Source organism: Eleutherodactylus coqui, chromosome 5, assembly GCF_035609145.1.
Source record: "Eleutherodactylus coqui strain aEleCoq1 chromosome 5, aEleCoq1.hap1, whole genome shotgun sequence".
Taxonomy (NCBI): domain Eukaryota; kingdom Metazoa; phylum Chordata; class Amphibia; order Anura; family Eleutherodactylidae; genus Eleutherodactylus; species Eleutherodactylus coqui.
This window is the reverse complement of record NC_089841.1, coordinates 37,139,069-37,161,768: the sequence shown is the minus strand read 5'-3', so window position 1 is coordinate 37,161,768 and position 22,700 is coordinate 37,139,069. Positions and strand designations below refer to the sequence as shown.

Below are 22,700 nucleotides of genomic sequence, written 5' to 3'. Positions count from 1 at the left end.
GCTCATCTCTAATTCACTCTGAACAAAACAAACATACGGAAAAAGGACAATAGAACACAGAATAAACAGATTAAAACAATGAGGAACATAGAACAAGAAGAGGAAACAATATAGCAGGACACAGGCTACAGATAAAAAAAAATGTCAAAATGCTCAAAAATAACGAAAAGGGATACAAGAGACACAGAACAAGGCAAGAACAAAAATGAACACTACAAGAAAGATTGCCAGCAAGAAAACAGGGTAAACTAACAAACATAATGTCATCGGAGGGGGACAAGCAGACGTCCCTCAGGGGTGAGGCAGGGCCGCATGTCGCTATCCCGATAGGTAAGGTGCGGCTGCAGCACAGCAAGAGGCTTGTTAAAGCGATCCATGTTCATTCTGCAGTGAGCGACGCATTGTTCATTCTGTCTCCTCAGACCCGCGTAAAGACTTGCCAAATGCCCCTTTTGCGGACGCTGCTGGACGATTGGGTTACCCAAATGCGGCACCTTTTGCGCTGGGGCTCTCCCTCTCCCTCCTCCTCCTCCTCAGACAGATCATCGTCCAATACCAAATCATAGATGATAAGTGCAATATATGCTGTTCTGCGAGCAGCTGACAAAACCATGGTGCCCTGTTCAATGCCAAAAGCAAAGTGAAGATGGCCCTTGGGTGTTGAAGGATCAGTGAAAAGGGGTTTGTCATGCGGTTGGTTTCTATTCCTGGAATACTGCGTTTTTTCACGTGAAGATTGTCAATAATCTGCACTCCGCGGTCGGCCGCAGACACTTAAAGGGCAGCTTTAAGATCACACACAGAGCATCCACAGCAGATATCACCATGAGAAATCCATGCGTGCAAGTGGACATGAGGGCTTATATATAGTGATCACTCCCTGGTCATGTGATCACTGACTCCTCCCACACACGTGACTAATCACATGTCGGTGACATAATCACAGGTCCTGGAAGCAAATGGCTACTGTCCAGCTCGCATATATCTATATTAAACCCCAGTTCAGCACTATGCAGCAATTCCAGCAACCTCATTGGTTCTGATTCACAATTCCAGATGTTTGGCTTGTGTGATTCAGCCTCATTGGTTGTTTGGGTTTCCTGGTTCAACCTGATTGGTTGTTAGTGCCTTCACTAGTGCCTGTGTGAGATAAGACGTCCCAGCTGTGATGTGGCAGATAGCAGCCTTCAGTAGATGCTCTGTGTTTAGCAGGTTGGAGTGGTACGTACTATTATGGGGCAGGGTGGAGCGGTACATACTATTATGGTGCAGGGTGGAGCGGGACATACTATTTTGGGGCAGGGTGGAGCGGGACATACTATTATGGGGCAGGGTAGAAGGGTACATACTATTATGGAGCAGGGTGGAGGGGTACATACTATTATGGTGCAGGTTGCAGCGGTACATACTATTATGGGGCAGGGTGGAGCGGTACATACTATTATGGGGCAGGGTGGAGCGGAACATACTATTATGGCGCAGGGTAGAGTGGTACATACTATTATGGCGCAGGGTGGAGTGGTACATACTATTATGGGGCAGGGGGGAGGGGTACATAATATTATGGGACAGGTTGGAGCGGAACATACTATTATGGGGCAGGGTGGAGGGGTACATACTATTATGGCCCAGGGTGGAGCGGTACATACTATAATGGGGCAGAGTGGAGCGGTACATACTATTATGGGGCAGGGTGGAGGGGTACATACAATTATGGCGGAGGGTGGAGTGGTACATACTATAATGGGGCAGGGTCGAGGGGTACATACTATTATGGGGCAGGGTGGAGGGGTACATACTATTATGGTGCAGGGTGGAGGGGTACATACTATTATGGCGCAGGGTGGAGTGGTACATACTATAATGGGGCAGGGTGGAGGGGTACATACTATTATGGGGCATTGTGGAGGGGTACATACTATTATGGAGCAGGGTGGAGCGGTACATACTATTATGGAGCGGGGTGGAGCGGTGCATACTATTATGGGGCAGGGTGGAGTGGTACATACTATTATGGTGCAGGGTGGAGCGGTACATACTATTATGGGGCAGGGTGGAGCGGTACATACTATTATGGGGCAGGGTGGAGCGGTACATATTATTATGGTGCACGGTGGAGCGGTACATACTATTATGGGGCAGGGTGGAGCGGTACATACTATTATGGGGCAGGGTGGAGCGGTACATACTATTATGGGGCAGGGTGGAGTGGTACATACTATTATGGGGCAGGGTGGAGCGGTACATACTATTATGGGGCAGGGTGGAGCGGTACATACTATTATGGGGCAGGGGGGAGCGGTACATACTATTATGGAGCGGGGTGGAGCGGTGCATACTATTATGGGGCAGGGTGGAGTGGTACATACTATTATGGTGCAGGGTGGAGGGGTACATACTATTATGAGGCAGGGTGGAGCGGTACATACTATTATGGGGCAGGGTGGAGCGGTACATACTATTATGGGGCATGTTGGAGCGGTACATACTATTATGGAGCGGGGTGGAGCAGTGCATACTATTATGGGGCAGGGTGGAGCGGTACATACTATTATGGGGCAGGGTGGAGCGGTACATACTATTATGGGGCAGGGTGGAGCGGTACATACTATTATGGGGCAGGGTGGAGCGGAACATACTATTATGGGGCAGGGTGGAGCGGTACATACTATTAAAGGGCAGGGTGGAGCAGTAGATACTATTATGGCGCAGGGTGGAGCGGTACATACTATTATGGGGCAGGGTAGAAGGGTACATACTATTATGGAGCAGGGTGGAGGGGTACATACTATTATGGGGCAGGGTGGAGCGGAACATACTATTATGGCGCAGGGTAGAGTGGTACATACTATTATGGCGCAGGGTGGAGTGGTACATACTATTATGGGGCAGGGTGGAGTGGTACATACTATTATGGGGCAGGGTGGAGCGGTACATAGGATTATGGCGCAGGATGTAGTGGTACATACTATTGTGGGGCAGGGTGGAGTGGTACATAGTATTATGGCGCAGGGTGGAGTGGTACATACTATTATGGGGCAGGGGGGAGTGGTACATACTATTATGGCGCAGGGTGGAGTGGTACATACTATTATGGGGCTGGGTGGAGGGGTACATACTATTATGGGGCAGGGTGGAGTGGTACATACTGTTATGGGGCAAGGGGGAGCGGTACATATTATTATGGGGCAGGGGGGAGCGGTACATAGTATTATAGGACAGAGGGGAGTGGTACATACTATTATGGGGCAGGGTGGAGCGGTACATACTATTATGGGGCAGGGTGGAGTGGTACATACTATTATGGGACAGAGGGGAGTGGTACATACTATTATGGGGCGGGGTGGAGCGGTACATACTATTATGGGGCAGGGTGGAGCGGTATATACTATAATGGGGCAGGGTAGAGCGGTACATACTATTATGGGGCAGGGTGGAGGGGTACATACTATTATGGTGCAGGGTGGAGCGGTACATACTATTATGGAGCGGGGTGGAGCGGTGCATACTATTATGGGGCAGGGTGGAGTGGTACATACTATTATGGTGCAGGGTGGAGGGGTACATACTATTATGAGGCAGGGTGGAGCGGTACATACTATTATGGGGCAGGGTGGAGCGGTACATACTATTATGGGGCATGTTGGAGCGGTACATACTATTATGGAGCGGGGTGGAGCAGTGCATACTATTATGGGGCAGGGTGGAGCGGTACATACTATTATGGGGCAGGGTGGAGCGGTACATACTATTATGTGGCAGGGTGGAGCGGTACATACTATTATGGGGCAGGGTGGAGCGGAACATACTATTATGGGGCAGGGTGAAGCGGTACATACTATTAAAGGGCAGGGTGGAGCAGTAGATACTATTATGGCGCAGGGTGGAGCGGTACATACTATTATGGGGCAGGGTAGAAGGGTACATACTATTATGGAGCAGGGTGGAGGGGTACATACTATTATGGTGCAGGTTGCAGCGGTACATACTATTATGGGGCAGGGTGGAGCGGTACATACTATTATGGGGCAGGGTGGAGCGGAACATACTATTATGGCGCAGGGTAGAGTGGTACATACTATTATGGCGCAGGGTGGAGTGGTACATACTATTATGGGGCAGGGTGGAGAGGTACATACTATTATGGGGCAGGGTGGAGTGGTACATAGTATTATGGTGCAGGGTGAACCGGTAAATACTATTATGGAGCAGGGGGGAGCGGTACATACTATTATGGGGCGGGGGGGGAGCGGTACATACTATTATGGGGCAGGGGGGAGTGGTACATACTATTATGGGGCAAGGGGGAGCGGTACATATTATTATGGGGCAGGGGGGAGCGGTACATAGTATTATGGGACAGAGGGGAGTGGTACATACTATTATGGGGCAGGGTGGAGCGGTACATACTATTATGGGGCAGGGTGGAATGGTACATACTATTATGGGACAGAGGGGAGTGGTGCATACTATTATGGGGCGGGGTGGAGCGGTACATACTATTATTGGGCAGGGTGGAGTGGTACATACTATTATTGGGCAGGGTGGAGTGGTACATACTATTATGGGGCAGGGTGGAGGGTTTACATACTATTATGGGGCAGGGTGGAGTGGTACATACTATTATGGGGCAGGGTGGAGCGGTACATAGGATTATGGCGCAGGATGTAGTGGTACATACTATTGTGGGGCAGGGTGGAGTGGTACATAGTATTATGGCGCAGGGTGGAGTGGTACATACTATTATGGGGCAGGCGGGAGTGGTACATACTATTATGGCGCAGGGTGGAGTGGTACATACTATTATGGGGCGGGGTGGAGGGGTACATACTATTATGGGGCTGGGTGGAGGGGTACATACTATTATGGGGCAGGGTGGAGTGGTACATACTGTTATGGGGCAAGGGGGAGCGGTACATATTATTATGGGGCAGGGGGGAGCGGTACATAGTATTATGGGACAGAGGGGAGCGGTACATACTATTATGGGGCAGGGTGGAGCGGTACATACTATTATGGGGCAGGGTGGAGTGGTACATACTATTATGGGACAGAGGGGAGTGGTACATACTATTATGGGGCGGGGTGGAGCGGTACATACTATTATGGGGCAGGGTGGAGTGGTACATACTATTATGGGACAGAGGGGAGTGGTACATACTATTATGGGGCGGGGTGGAGCGGTACATACTATTATGGGGCAGGTTGCAGCGGTACATACTATTATGGGGCAGGGTGGAGCGGTACATACTATTATGGGGCAGGGTGGAGCGGAACATACTATTATGGCGCAGGGTAGAGTGGTACATACTATTATGGCGCAGGGTGGAGTGGTACATACTATTATGGGGCAGGGGGGAGGGGTACATAATATTATGGGACAGGTTGGAGCGGAACATACTATTATGGGGCAGGGTGGAGGGGTACATACTATTATGGCCCAGGGTGGAGCGGTACATACTATAATGGGGCAGAGTGGAGCGGTACATACTATTATGGGGCAGGGTGGAGGGGTACATACAATTATGGCGGAGGGTGGAGTGGTACATACTATAATGGGGCAGGGTCGAGGGGTACATACTATTATGGGGCAGGGTGGAGGGGTACATACTATTATGGTGCAGGGTGGAGGGGTACATACTATTATGGCGCAGGGTGGAGTGGTACATACTATAATGGGGCAGGGTGGAGGGGTACATACTATTATGGGGCATTGTGGAGGGGTACATACTATTATGGAGCAGGGTGGAGCGGTACATACTATTATGGAGCGGGGTGGAGCGGTGCATACTATTATGGGGCAGGGTGGAGTGGTACATACTATTATGGTGCAGGGTGGAGCGGTACATACTATTATGGGGCAGGGTGGAGCGGTACATACTATTATGGGGCAGGGTGGAGCGGTACATATTATTATGGTGCACGGTGGAGCGGTACATACTATTATGGGGCAGGGTGGAGCGGTACATACTATTATGGGGCAGGGTGGAGCGGTACATACTATTATGGGGCAGGGTGGAGTGGTACATACTATTATGGGGCAGGGTGGAGCGGTACATACTATTATGGGGCAGGGTGGAGCGGTACATACTATTATGGGGCAGGGGGGAGCGGTACATACTATTATGGAGCGGGGTGGAGCGGTGCATACTATTATGGGGCAGGGTGGAGTGGTACATACTATTATGGTGCAGGGTGGAGGGGTACATACTATTATGAGGCAGGGTGGAGCGGTACATACTATTATGGGGCAGGGTGGAGCGGTACATACTATTATGGGGCATGTTGGAGCGGTACATACTATTATGGAGCGGGGTGGAGCAGTGCATACTATTATGGGGCAGGGTGGAGCGGTACATACTATTATGGGGCAGGGTGGAGCGGTACATACTATTATGGGGCAGGGTGGAGCGGTACATACTATTATGGGGCAGGGTGGAGCGGAACATACTATTATGGGGCAGGGTGGAGCGGTACATACTATTAAAGGGCAGGGTGGAGCAGTAGATACTATTATGGCGCAGGGTGGAGCGGTACATACTATTATGGGGCAGGGTAGAAGGGTACATACTATTATGGAGCAGGGTGGAGGGGTACATACTATTATGGGGCAGGGTGGAGCGGAACATACTATTATGGCGCAGGGTAGAGTGGTACATACTATTATGGCGCAGGGTGGAGTGGTACATACTATTATGGGGCAGGGTGGAGTGGTACATACTATTATGGGGCAGGGTGGAGCGGTACATAGGATTATGGCGCAGGATGTAGTGGTACATACTATTGTGGGGCAGGGTGGAGTGGTACATAGTATTATGGCGCAGGGTGGAGTGGTACATACTATTATGGGGCAGGGGGGAGTGGTACATACTATTATGGCGCAGGGTGGAGTGGTACATACTATTATGGGGCTGGGTGGAGGGGTACATACTATTATGGGGCAGGGTGGAGTGGTACATACTGTTATGGGGCAAGGGGGAGCGGTACATATTATTATGGGGCAGGGGGGAGCGGTACATAGTATTATAGGACAGAGGGGAGTGGTACATACTATTATGGGGCAGGGTGGAGCGGTACATACTATTATGGGGCAGGGTGGAGTGGTACATACTATTATGGGACAGAGGGGAGTGGTACATACTATTATGGGGCGGGGTGGAGCGGTACATACTATTATGGGGCAGGGTGGAGCGGTATATACTATAATGGGGCAGGGTAGAGCGGTACATACTATTATGGGGCAGGGTGGAGGGGTACATACTATTATGGTGCAGGGTGGAGCGGTACATACTATTATGGAGCGGGGTGGAGCGGTGCATACTATTATGGGGCAGGGTGGAGTGGTACATACTATTATGGTGCAGGGTGGAGGGGTACATACTATTATGAGGCAGGGTGGAGCGGTACATACTATTATGGGGCAGGGTGGAGCGGTACATACTATTATGGGGCATGTTGGAGCGGTACATACTATTATGGAGCGGGGTGGAGCAGTGCATACTATTATGGGGCAGGGTGGAGCGGTACATACTATTATGGGGCAGGGTGGAGCGGTACATACTATTATGTGGCAGGGTGGAGCGGTACATACTATTATGGGGCAGGGTGGAGCGGAACATACTATTATGGGGCAGGGTGAAGCGGTACATACTATTAAAGGGCAGGGTGGAGCAGTAGATACTATTATGGCGCAGGGTGGAGCGGTACATACTATTATGGGGCAGGGTAGAAGGGTACATACTATTATGGAGCAGGGTGGAGGGGTACATACTATTATGGTGCAGGTTGCAGCGGTACATACTATTATGGGGCAGGGTGGAGCGGTACATACTATTATGGGGCAGGGTGGAGCGGAACATACTATTATGGCGCAGGGTAGAGTGGTACATACTATTATGGCGCAGGGTGGAGTGGTACATACTATTATGGGGCAGGGTGGAGAGGTACATACTATTATGGGGCAGGGTGGAGTGGTACATAGTATTATGGTGCAGGGTGAACCGGTAAATACTATTATGGAGCAGGGGGGAGCGGTACATACTATTATGGGGCGGGGGGGGAGCGGTACATACTATTATGGGGCAGGGGGGAGTGGTACATACTATTATGGGGCAAGGGGGAGCGGTACATATTATTATGGGGCAGGGGGGAGCGGTACATAGTATTATGGGACAGAGGGGAGTGGTACATACTATTATGGGGCAGGGTGGAGCGGTACATACTATTATGGGGCAGGGTGGAATGGTACATACTATTATGGGACAGAGGGGAGTGGTGCATACTATTATGGGGCGGGGTGGAGCGGTACATACTATTATTGGGCAGGGTGGAGTGGTACATACTATTATTGGGCAGGGTGGAGTGGTACATACTATTATGGGGCAGGGTGGAGGGTTTACATACTATTATGGGGCAGGGTGGAGTGGTACATACTATTATGGGGCAGGGTGGAGCGGTACATAGGATTATGGCGCAGGATGTAGTGGTACATACTATTGTGGGGCAGGGTGGAGTGGTACATAGTATTATGGCGCAGGGTGGAGTGGTACATACTATTATGGGGCAGGCGGGAGTGGTACATACTATTATGGCGCAGGGTGGAGTGGTACATACTATTATGGGGCGGGGTGGAGGGGTACATACTATTATGGGGCTGGGTGGAGCGGTACATACTATTATGGGGCAGGGTGGAGTGGTACATACTGTTATGGGGCAAGGGGGAGCGGTACATATTATTATGGGGCAGGGGGGAGCGGTACATAGTATTATGGGACAGAGGGGAGCGGTACATACTATTATGGGGCAGGGTGGAGCGGTACATACTATTATGGGGCAGGGTGGAGTGGTACATACTATTATGGGACAGAGGGGAGTGGTACATACTATTATGGGGCGGGGTGGAGCGGTACATACTATTATGGGGCAGGGTGGAGTGGTACATACTATTATGGGACAGAGGGGAGTGGTACATACTATTATGGGGCGGGGTGGAGCGGTACATACTATTATGGGGCAGGGTGGAGTGGTACATACTATTATGGGGCAGGGTGGAGAGTTTACATACTATTATGGGGCAGGGTGGAGTGGTACATACTATTATGGGGCAGGGTGGAGCGGTACATAGGATTATGGCGCAGGATGTAGTGGTACATACTATTATGGGGCAGGGTGGAGTGGTACATAGTATTATGGCGCAGGGTGGAGTGGTACATACTATTATGGGGCAGGGTGGAGTGGTACATACTATTATGGCGCAGCGTGGAGTGGTACATACTATTATGGGGCGGGGTGGAGGGGTACATACTATTATGGGGCTGGGTGGAGTGGTATATACTATTATGGGGCAGGGTGGAGTGGTACATACTATTATGATAAGGGGTGGAGTGGTACATACTATTATGGGGCAGGGTGGAGTGGTACATACTATTATGGCGCAGGGTGGAGTGGTACATACTATAATGGCGCAGGGTGGAGTCGCACATAGTGTTATGGCGCAGGGTGAAATGGTACATACTATTATGGCGCAGGGTGGAATGGTACATAGTATTATGGGACAGGGTGAAGCGGTACATACTATTATGGGGCAGGGTGGAGCGGTACATACTATTATGGGGCAGGGTGGAGCGGTACATACTATTATGGAGCAGAGTGGAGCGGTACATACTATTATGGGGCAGGGTGGAGTGGAACATACTATTATAGGGCAGGGTCGAGCGGTACATAGTATTATGGTGCAGGGTGGAGCGGTACATACTATTATTGGGCAGGGTGGAGTGGTACACACTATTATGATGCAGCGTGGAGCGGTACATACTATTATGGGGCAGGGTGGAGCAGTACATACTATTATGGGGCAGGGTGGAGGGGTACATACTATTATGGAGCAGGGTGGAGGGGTACATACTATTATGGTGCAGGTTGCAGCGGTACATACTATTATGGGGCAGGGTGGAGCGGTACATACTATTATGTGGCAGGGTGGAGCGGTACATACTATTATGGGGCAGGGTGGAGCGGTACATACTATTATGGGGCAGGGTGGAGCGGTACATACTATTATGGGGCAGGGGGGAGCGGTACATACTATTATGGAGCGGGGTGGAGCGGTGCATACTATTATGGGGCAGGGTGGAGTGGTACATACTATTATGGGGCAGGGTGGAGCGGAACATACTATTATGGCGCAGGGTAGAGTGGTACATACTATTATGGCGCAGGGTGGAGTGGTACATACTATTATGGGGCAGGGGGGAGGGGTACATAATATTATGGGACAGGTTGGAGCGGAACATACTATTATGGGGCAGGGTGGAGGGGTACATACTATTATGGCCCAGGGTGGAGCGGTACATACTATAATGGGGCAGAGTGGAGCGGTACATACTATTATGGGGCAGGGTGGAGGGGTACATACAATTATGGCGGAGGGTGGAGTGGTACATACTATAATGGGGCAGGGTCGAGGGGTACATACTATTATGGGGCAGGGTGGAGGGGTACATACTATTATGGTGCAGGGTGGAGGGGTACATACTATTATGGCGCAGGGTGGAGTGGTACATACTATAATGGGGCAGGGTGGAGGGGTACATACTATTATGGGGCATTGTGGAGGGGTACATACTATTATGGAGCAGGGTGGAGCGGTACATACTATTATGGAGCGGGGTGGAGCGGTGCATACTATTATGGGGCAGGGTGGAGTGGTACATACTATTATGGTGCAGGGTGGAGCGGTACATACTATTATGGGGCAGGGTGGAGCGGTACATACTATTATGGGGCAGGGTGGAGCGGTACATATTATTATGGTGCACGGTGGAGCGGTACATACTATTATGGGGCAGGGTGGAGCGGTACATACTATTATGGGGCAGGGTGGAGCGGTACATACTATTATGGGGCAGGGTGGAGTGGTACATACTATTATGGGGCAGGGTGGAGCGGTACATACTATTATGGGGCAGGGTGGAGCGGTACATACTATTATGGGGCAGGGGGGAGCGGTACATACTATTATGGAGCGGGGTGGAGCGGTGCATACTATTATGGGGCAGGGTGGAGTGGTACATACTATTATGGTGCAGGGTGGAGGGGTACATACTATTATGAGGCAGGGTGGAGCGGTACATACTATTATGGGGCAGGGTGGAGCGGTACATACTATTATGGGGCATGTTGGAGCGGTACATACTATTATGGAGCGGGGTGGAGCAGTGCATACTATTATGGGGCAGGGTGGAGCGGTACATACTATTATGGGGCAGGGTGGAGCGGTACATACTATTATGGGGCAGGGTGGAGCGGTACATACTATTATGGGGCAGGGTGGAGCGGAACATACTATTATGGGGCAGGGTGGAGCGGTACATACTATTAAAGGGCAGGGTGGAGCAGTAGATACTATTATGGCGCAGGGTGGAGCGGTACATACTATTATGGGGCAGGGTAGAAGGGTACATACTATTATGGAGCAGGGTGGAGGGGTACATACTATTATGGGGCAGGGTGGAGCGGAACATACTATTATGGCGCAGGGTAGAGTGGTACATACTATTATGGCGCAGGGTGGAGTGGTACATACTATTATGGGGCAGGGTGGAGTGGTACATACTATTATGGGGCAGGGTGGAGCGGTACATAGGATTATGGCGCAGGATGTAGTGGTACATACTATTGTGGGGCAGGGTGGAGTGGTACATAGTATTATGGCGCAGGGTGGAGTGGTACATACTATAATGGGGCAGGGTAGAGCGGTACATACTATTATGGCGCAGGGTGGAGTGGTACATACTATTATGGGGCTGGGTGGAGGGGTACATACTATTATGGGGCAGGGTGGAGTGGTACATACTGTTATGGGGCAAGGGGGAGCGGTACATATTATTATGGGGCAGGGGGGAGCGGTACATAGTATTATAGGACAGAGGGGAGTGGTACATACTATTATGGGGCAGGGTGGAGCGGTACATACTATTATGGGGCAGGGTGGAGTGGTACATACTATTATGGGACAGAGGGGAGTGGTACATACTATTATGGGGCGGGGTGGAGCGGTACATACTATTATGGGGCAGGGTGGAGCGGTATATACTATAATGGGGCAGGGTAGAGCGGTACATACTATTATGGGGCAGGGTGGAGGGGTACATACTATTATGGTGCAGGGTGGAGCGGTACATACTATTATGGAGCGGGGTGGAGCGGTGCATACTATTATGGGGCAGGGTGGAGTGGTACATACTATTATGGTGCAGGGTGGAGGGGTACATACTATTATGAGGCAGGGTGGAGCGGTACATACTATTATGGGGCAGGGTGGAGCGGTACATACTATTATGGGGCATGTTGGAGCGGTACATACTATTATGGAGCGGGGTGGAGCAGTGCATACTATTATGGGGCAGGGTGGAGCGGTACATACTATTATGGGGCAGGGTGGAGCGGTACATACTATTATGTGGCAGGGTGGAGCGGTACATACTATTATGGGGCAGGGTGGAGCGGAACATACTATTATGGGGCAGGGTGAAGCGGTACATACTATTAAAGGGCAGGGTGGAGCAGTAGATACTATTATGGCGCAGGGTGGAGCGGTACATACTATTATGGGGCAGGGTAGAAGGGTACATACTATTATGGAGCAGGGTGGAGGGGTACATACTATTATGGTGCAGGTTGCAGCGGTACATACTATTATGGGGCAGGGTGGAGCGGTACATACTATTATGGGGCAGGGTGGAGCGGAACATACTATTATGGCGCAGGGTAGAGTGGTACATACTATTATGGCGCAGGGTGGAGTGGTACATACTATTATGGGGCAGGGTGGAGAGGTACATACTATTATGGGGCAGGGTGGAGTGGTACATAGTATTATGGTGCAGGGTGAACCGGTAAATACTATTATGGAGCAGGGGGGAGCGGTACATACTATTATGGGGCGGGGGGGGAGCGGTACATACTATTATGGGGCAGGGGGGAGTGGTACATACTATTATGGGGCAAGGGGGAGCGGTACATATTATTATGGGGCAGGGGGGAGCGGTACATAGTATTATGGGACAGAGGGGAGTGGTACATACTATTATGGGGCAGGGTGGAGCGGTACATACTATTATGGGGCAGGGTGGAATGGTACATACTATTATGGGACAGAGGGGAGTGGTGCATACTATTATGGGGCGGGGTGGAGCGGTACATACTATTATTGGGCAGGGTGGAGTGGTACATACTATTATTGGGCAGGGTGGAGTGGTACATACTATTATGGGGCAGGGTGGAGGGTTTACATACTATTATGGGGCAGGGTGGAGTGGTACATACTATTATGGGGCAGGGTGGAGCGGTACATAGGATTATGGCGCAGGATGTAGTGGTACATACTATTGTGGGGCAGGGTGGAGTGGTACATAGTATTATGGCGCAGGGTGGAGTGGTACATACTATTATGGGGCAGGCGGGAGTGGTACATACTATTATGGCGCAGGGTGGAGTGGTACATACTATTATGGGGCGGGGTGGAGGGGTACATACTATTATGGGGCTGGGTGGAGGGGTACATACTATTATGGGGCAGGGTGGAGTGGTACATACTGTTATGGGGCAAGGGGGAGCGGTACATATTATTATGGGGCAGGGGGGAGCGGTACATAGTATTATGGGACAGAGGGGAGCGGTACATACTATTATGGGGCAGGGTGGAGCGGTACATACTATTATGGGGCAGGGTGGAGTGGTACATACTATTATGGGACAGAGGGGAGTGGTACATACTATTATGGGGCGGGGTGGAGCGGTACATACTATTATGGGGCAGGGTGGAGTGGTACATACTATTATGGGACAGAGGGGAGTGGTACATACTATTATGGGGCGGGGTGGAGCGGTACATACTATTATGGGGCAGGGTGGAGTGGTACATACTATTATGGGGCAGGGTGGAGAGTTTACATACTATTATGGGGCAGGGTGGAGTGGTACATACTATTATGGGGCAGGGTGGAGCGGTACATAGGATTATGGCGCAGGATGTAGTGGTACATACTATTATGGGGCAGGGTGGAGTGGTACATAGTATTATGGCGCAGGGTGGAGTGGTACATACTATTATGGGGCAGGGTGGAGTGGTACATACTATTATGGCGCAGCGTGGAGTGGTACATACTATTATGGGGCGGGGTGGAGGGGTACATACTATTATGGGGCTGGGTGGAGTGGTATATACTATTATGGGGCAGGGTGGAGTGGTACATACTATTATGATAAGGGGTGGAGTGGTACATACTATTATGGGGCAGGGTGGAGTGGTACATACTATTATGGCGCAGGGTGGAGTGGTACATACTATAATGGCGCAGGGTGGAGTCGCACATAGTGTTATGGCGCAGGGTGAAATGGTACATACTATTATGGCGCAGGGTGGAATGGTACATAGTATTATGGGACAGGGTGAAGCGGTACATACTATTATGGGGCAGGGTGGAGCGGTACATACTATTATGGGGCAGGGTGGAGCGGTACATACTATTATGGAGCAGAGTGGAGCGGTACATACTATTATGGGGCAGGGTGGAGTGGAACATACTATTATAGGGCAGGGTCGAGCGGTACATAGTATTATGGTGCAGGGTGGAGCGGTACATACTATTATTGGGCAGGGTGGAGTGGTACACACTATTATGATGCAGCGTGGAGCGGTACATACTATTATGGGGCAGGGTGGAGCAGTACATACTATTATGGGGCAGGGTGGAGGGGTACATACTATTATGGAGCAGGGTGGAGGGGTACATACTATTATGGTGCAGGTTGCAGCGGTACATACTATTATGGGGCAGGGTGGAGCGGTACATACTATTATGTGGCAGGGTGGAGCGGTACATACTATTATGGGGCAGGGTGGAGCGGTACATACTATTATGGGGCAGGGTGGAGCGGTACATACTATTATGGGGCAGGGGGGAGCGGTACATACTATTATGGAGCGGGGTGGAGCGGTGCATACTATTATGGGGCAGGGTGGAGTGGTACATACTATTATGGTGCAGGGTGGAGGGGTACATACTATTATGAGGCAGGGTGGAGCGGTACATACTATTATGGGGCAGGGTGGAGCGATACATACTATTATGGGGCATGTTGGAGCGGTACATACTATTATGGAGTGGGGTGGAGCAGTGCATACTATTATGGGGCAGGGTGGAGCGGTACATACTATTATGGGGCAGGGTGGAGCGGTACATACTATTATGGGGCAGGGTGGAGCGGTACATACTATTATGGGGCAGGGTGGAGCGGTACATACTATTATGGGGCAGGGTGGAGCGGAACATACTATTATGGGGCAGGGTGGAGCAGTACATACTATTAAAGGGCAGGGTGGTGCAGTAGATACTATTATGGCGCAGGGTGGAGCCGTACATACTATTATGGGGCAGGGTAGAAGGGTACATACTATTATGGAGCAGGGTGGAGGGGTACATACTATTATGGTGCAGGTTGCAGCAGTACATACTATTATGGGGCAGGGTGGAGCGGTACATACTATTATGCGGCAGGGTGGAGCGGAACATACTATAATGGCGCAGGGTGGAGTGGTACATACTATTATGGCGCAGGGTGGAGTGGTACATACTATTATGGGGCAGGGGGGAGGGGTGCATAATATTATGGGACAGGTTGGAGCGGAACATACTATTATGGGGCAGGGTGGAGTGGTACATAGTATTATAGTGCAGGGTGAACCGGTGCATACTATTATGGAGCAGGAGGGAGCGGTACATACTATTATGGCGCAGGGTGGAGTGGTACATACTATTATGGGGCGGGGTGGAGGGGTACATACTATTATGGGACAGAGGGGAGTGGTACATACTATTATGGCGCAGGGTGGAGCGGTACATACTATTATGGAGCGGGGTGGAGCGGTGCATACTATTATGGGGCAGGGTGGAGTGGTACATACTATTATGGGGCAGGGTGGAGTGGTGCATACTGTTATGGTGCAGGGTGGTGCGGTACATAGTATTATGGGGCAGGGTGGAGCAGTACATACTATTATGATAAGGGGTGGAGTGGTACATACTATTATGGGGCAGGGTGGAGTGGTATATACTATTATGGGGCAGGGTGGAGTGGTACATACTATTATGGCGCAGGGTGGAGTGGTACATACTATAATGGCGCAGGGTGGAGTCGCACATAGTGTTATGGCGCAGGGTGGAATGGTACATACTATTATGGCGCAGGGCGGAATGGTACATAATATTATGGGGCAGGGTGAAGCGGTACATACTATTATGGGGCAGGGTGGAGCGGTACATACTATTATGGGGCAGGGTGGAGCGGTACATACTATTATGGAGCAGAGTGGAGCGGTACATACTATTATGGGGCAGGGTGGAGTGGAACATACTATTATAGGGCAGGGTCGAGCTGTACATCGTATTATGGTGCAGGGTGGAGCGGTACATACTATTATTGGGCAGGGTGGAGTGGTACACACTATTATGATGCAGCGTGGAGCGGTACATACTATTATGGGGCAGGGTGGAACGGTACATACTATTATGGGGCAGGGTGGAGGGGTACATACTATTATGGAGCAGGGTGGAGGGGTACATACTATTATGGTGCAGGTTGCAGCGGTACATACTATTATGGGGCAGGGTGGAGCGGTACATACTATTATGGTGCAGGGTGGAGCGGTACATACTATTATGGGGCAGGGTGGAGCGGTGCATACTATTATGGTGCAGGGTGGAGCGGTGCATACTATTATAGTGCAGGGTGGAGCGGTACATACTATAATGTTGCAGGGTGGAGTGGTACATACTATTATGTGGCAGGGTGGAGCGGTACATACTATTATGGGGCAGGGTGGAGCGGTACATACTATTATGGGGCAGGGTGGAGCGGTACATACTATTATGGGGCAGGGGGGAGCGGTACATGCTATTATGGAGCGGGGTGGAGCGGTGCATACTATGATGGGGCAGGGTGGAGTGGTACATACTATTATGGTGCAGGGTGGAGGGGTACATATTATTATGAGGCAGGGTGGAGCGGTACATACTATTATGGGGCAGGGTGGAGCGATACATACTATTATGGGGCATGTTGGAGCGGTACATACTATTATGGAGCGGGGTGGAGTGGTACATACTATTATGGGACAGAGGGGAGTGGTACATACTATTATGGGGCGGGGTGGAGCGGTACATACTATTATGGGGCAGGGTGGAGTAGTACATACTATTATGGGACAGAGGGGAGTGGTACATACTATTATGGGGCGGGGTGGAGCGGTACATACTATTATGGGGCAGGGTGGAGTGGTACATACTATTATGGGGCAGGGTGGAGAGTTTACATACTATTATGGGGCAGGGTGGAGTGGTACATACTATAATGGGGCAGGGTGGAGCGGTACATACTATTATGGCGCAGGATGTAGTGGTACATACTATTATGGGGCAGGGTGGAGTGGTACATAGTATTATGGCGCAGGGTGGAGTGGTACATACTATTATGGGGCAAGGTGGAGTGGTACATACTATTATGGCGCAGCGTGGAGTGGTACATACTATTATGGGGCGGGGTGGAGGGGTACATACTATTATGGGGCTGGGTGGAGTGGTATATACTATTATGGGGCAGGGTGGAGTGGTACATACTATTATGATAAGGGGTGGAGTGGTACATACTATTATGGGGCAGGGTGGAGTGGAACATACTATTATGGCGCAGGGTGGAGTGGTACATACTATAATGGCGCAGGGTGGATTTGCACATAGTGTTATGGCGCAGGGTGAAATGGTACATACTATTATGGCGCAGGGTGGAATGGTACTTAGTATTATGGGACAGGGTGAAGCGGTACATACTATTATGGGGCAGGGTGGAGCGGTACATACTATTATGGGGCAGGGTGGAGCGGTACATACTATTATGGAGCAGAGTGGAGCGGTACATACTATTATGGGGCAGGGTGGAGTGGAACATACTATTATAGGGCAGGGTCGAGCGGTACATAGTATTATGGTGCAGGGTGGAGCGGTACATACTATTATTGGGCAGGGTGGAGTGGTACACACTATTATGATGCAGCGTGGAGCGGTACATACTATTATGGGGCAGGGTGGAGCAGTACATACTATTAGGGGGAGGGTGGAGGGGTACATACTATTATGGAGCAGGGTGGAGGGGTACATACTATTATGGTGCAGGTTGCAGCGGTACATACTATTATGGGGCAGGGTGGAGCGGTACATACTATTATGTGGCAGGGTGGAGCGGTACATACTATTATGGGGCAGGGTGGAGCGGTACATACTATTATGGGGCAGGGGGGAGCGGTACATACTATTATGGGGCAGGGGGGAGCGGTACATACTATTATGGAGCGGGGTGGAGCGGTGCATACTATTATGGGGCAGGGTGGAGTGGTACATACTATTATGGTGCAGGGTGGAGCGGTACATACTATTATGAGGCAGGGTGGAGCGGTACATACTATTATGGGGCAGGGTGGAGCGATACATACTATTATGGGGCATGTTGGAGCGGTACATACTATTATGGAGCGGGGTGGAGCAGTGCATACTATTATGGGGCAGGGTGGAGCGGTACATACTATTATGGGGCAGGGTGGAGCGGTACATAATATTATGGGGCAGGGTGGAGCGGTACATACTATTATGGGGCAGGGTGGAGCGGAACATACTATTATGGGGCAGGGTGGAGCGGTACATACTATTAAAGGGCAGGGTGGAGCAGTAGATACTATTATGGCGCAGGGTGGAGCCGTACATACTATTATGGGGCAGGGTAGAAGGGTACATACTATTATGGAGCAGGGTGGAGGGGTACATACTATTATGGTGCAGGTTGCAGCAGTACATACTATTATGGGGCAGGGTGGAGCGGTACATACTATTATGCGGCAGGGTGGAGCGGAACATACTATAATGGCGCAGGGTGGAGTGGTACATACTATTATGGCGCAGGGTGGAATGGTACATACTATTATGGGGCAGGGGGGAGGGGTACATAATATTATGGGACAGGTTGGAGCGGAACATACTATTATGGGGCAGGGTGGAGTGGTACATAGTATTATAGTGCAGGGTGAACCGGTGCATACTATTATGGAGCAGGAGGGAGCGGTACATACTATTATGGGGCAGGGGGGAGTGGTACATACTATTATGGCGCAGGGTGGAGTGGTACATACTATTATGGGGCGGGGTGGAGGGGTACATACTATTATGGGGCTGGGTGGAGTGGTACATACTATTATGGGGCAGGGTGGAGTGGTACATACTGTTATGGGGAAAGGGGAGCGGTACATATTATTATGGGGCAGGGGGGAGCGGTACATAGTATTATGGGACAGAGGGGAGTGGTACATACTATTATGGGGCAGGGTGGAGCGGTACATACTATTATGGAGCAGGGTGGAGCGGTGCATACTATTATGGGGCAGGGTGGAGTGGTACATACTATTATGGGGCAGGGTGGAGTGGTGCATACTGTTATGGTGCAGGGTGGTGCGGTACATAGTATTATGGGGCAGGGTGGAGCAGTACATACTATTATGATAAGGGGTGGAGTGGTACATACTATTATGGGGCAGGGAGGAGTGGTATATACTATTATGGGGCAGGGTGGAGTGGTACATACTATTATGGCGCAGGGTGGGGTGGTACATACTATAATGGCGCAGGGTGGAGTCGCACATAGTGTTATGGCGCAGGGTGGAATGGTACATACTATTATGGCGCAGGGCGGAATGCTACATAATATTATGGGGCAGGGTGAAGCGGTACATACTATTATGGGGCAGGGTGGAGCGGTACATACTATTATGGGGCAGGGTGGAGCGGTACATACTATTATGGAGCAGAGTGGAGCGGTACATACTATGATGGGGCAGGGTGGAGTGGAACATACTATTATAGGGCAGGGTCGAGCTGTACATCGTATTATGGTGCAGGGTGGAGCCGTACATACTATTATTGGGCAGGGTGGAGTGGTACACACTATTATGATGCAGCGTGGAGCGGTACATACTATTATGGGGCAGGGTGGAACGGTACATACTATTATGGGGCAGGGTGGAGGGGTACATACTATTATGGCGCAGGGTGGAGGGGTACATACTATTATGGTGCAGGTTGCAGCGGTACATACTATTATGGGGCAGGGTGGAGTCGCACATAGTGTTATGGCGCAGGGTGGAATGGTACATACTATTATGGCGCAGGGCGGAATGGTACATAATATTATGGGGCAGGGTGAAGCGGTACATACTATTATGGGGCAGGGTGGAGTGGTACATACTATTATGGCGCAGGGTGGAGTGGTACATACTATAATGGCGCAGGGTGGAGTCGCACATAGTGTTATGGCGCAGGGTGGAATGGTACATACTATTATGGCGCAGGGCGGAATGGTACATAATATTATGGGGCAGGGTGAAGCGGTACATACTATTATGGGGCAGGGTGGAGCGGTACATACTATTATGGAGCAGAGTGGAGCGGTACATACTATGATGGGGCAGGGTGGAGTGGAACATACTATTATAGGGCAGGGTCGAGCTGTACATCGTATTATGGTGCAGGGTGGAGCCGTACATACTATTATTGGGCAGGGTGGAGTGGTACACACTATTATGATGCAGCGTGGAGCGGTACATACTATTATGGGGCAGGGTGGAACGGTACATACTATTATGGGGCAGGGTGGAGGGGTACATACTATTATGGCGCAGGGTGGAGGGGTACATACTATTATGGTGCAGGTTGCAGCGGTACATACTATTATGGGGCAGGGTGGAGCGGTACATACTATTATGGTGCAGGGTGGAGCGGTACATACTATTATGGGGCAGGGTGGATTGGTACATACTATTATGGTGCAGGGTGGAGCGGTGCATACTATTATAGTGCAGGGTGGAGCGGTACATACTATAATGTTGCAGGGTGGAGTGGTACATACTATTATGTGGCAGGGTGGAGCGGTACATACTATTATGGGGCAGGGTGGAGCGGTACATACTATTATGGGGCAGGGTGGAGCGGTACATACTATTATGGGGCAGGGGGGAGCGGTACATGCTATTATGGAGCGGGGTGGAGCGGTGCATACTATGATGGGGCAGGGTGGAGTGGTACATACTATTATGGAGCGAGGTGGAGCAGTGCATACTATTATGGGGCAGGGTGGAGCGGTACATACTATTATGGGGCAGGGTGGAGCGGTACATACTATTATGGGGCAGGGTGGAGCGGTACATACTATTATGGGACAGGGTGGAGCAGAACATACTATTATGGGGCAGGGTGGAGCGGTACATACTATTAAAGGGCAGGGTGGAGCAGTAGATACTATTATGGCGCAGGGTGGAGCCGTACATACTATTATGGGGCAGGGTAGAAGGGTACATACTGTTATGGTGCAGGATGGAGGGGTACATACTATTATGGGGCAGGGTGGAGCGGTACATACTATTATGCGGCAGGGTGGAGCGGAACATACTATAATGGCGCAGGGTGGAGTGGTACTTACTATTATGGAGCAGAGTGGAGCGGTACATACTATTATGGGGCAGGGTGGAGTGGAACATACTATTATAGGGCAGGGTCGAGCGGTACATAGTATTATGGTGCAGGGTGGAGCGGTACATACTATTATTGGGCAGGGTGGAGTGGTACACACTATTATGATGCAGCGTGGAGCGGTACATACTATTATGGGGCAGGGTGGAGCAGTACATACTATTAGGGGGAGGGTGGAGGGGTACATACTATTATGGAGCAGGGTGGAGGGGTACATACTATTATGGTGCAGGTTGCAGCGGTACATACTATTATGGGGCAGGGTGGAGCGGTACATACTATTATGTGGCAGGGTGGAGCGGTACATACTATTATGGGGCAGGGTGGAGCGGTACATACTATTATGTGGCAGGGTGGAGCGGTACATACTATTATGGGGCAGGGTGGAGCGGTACATACTATTATGGGGCAGGGGGGAGCGGTACATACTATTATGGGGCAGGGGGGAGCGGTACATACTATTATGGAGCGGGGTGGAGCGGTGCATACTATTATGGGGCAGGGTGGAGTGGTACATACTATTATGGCGCAGGGTGGAGTGGTACATACTATTATGGGGCGGGGTGGAGGGGTACATACTATTATGGGGCTGGGTGGAGTGGTACATACTATTATGGGGCAGGGTGGAGTGGTACATACTGTTATGGGGCAAGGGGGAGCGGTACATATTATTATGGGGCAGGGGGGAGCGGTACATAGTATTATGGGACAGAGGGGAGTGGTACATACTATTATGGGGCGGGGGGGAGCGGTACATACTATTATGGGGCGGGGGGAGCGGTACATACTATTATGGGGCAGAGAGGAGCGGTACATACTATAATGGGGCAGGGTGGAGCGGGACATACTATTATGGGGCAGGGTGAAGCGAGACATACTATTATGGGGCAGGGTGGAGTGGTACATACTATTATGGTGCAGGGTGGAGCGGGACATACTATTATGGGGCAGGGTGGAGGGGTACATACTATTATGGCGCAGGGTGGAGCGGTACATACTATAATGGGGCAGAGTGGAGCGGTACATACTATTATGGGGCAGGGTGGAGGGGTACATACAATTATGGCGGAGGGT

General features: G+C 50.7%; 1 pseudogene; it reads left to right on the top strand.

The window, feature by feature from the left end:
* Positions 1 to 1,084: 1,084 nt before the first annotated feature.
* LOC136629224 (zinc finger protein 585A-like) overlaps positions 1,085 to 22,700 on the top strand; it is a 161,154-nt pseudogene continuing 139,538 nt past the window's right edge.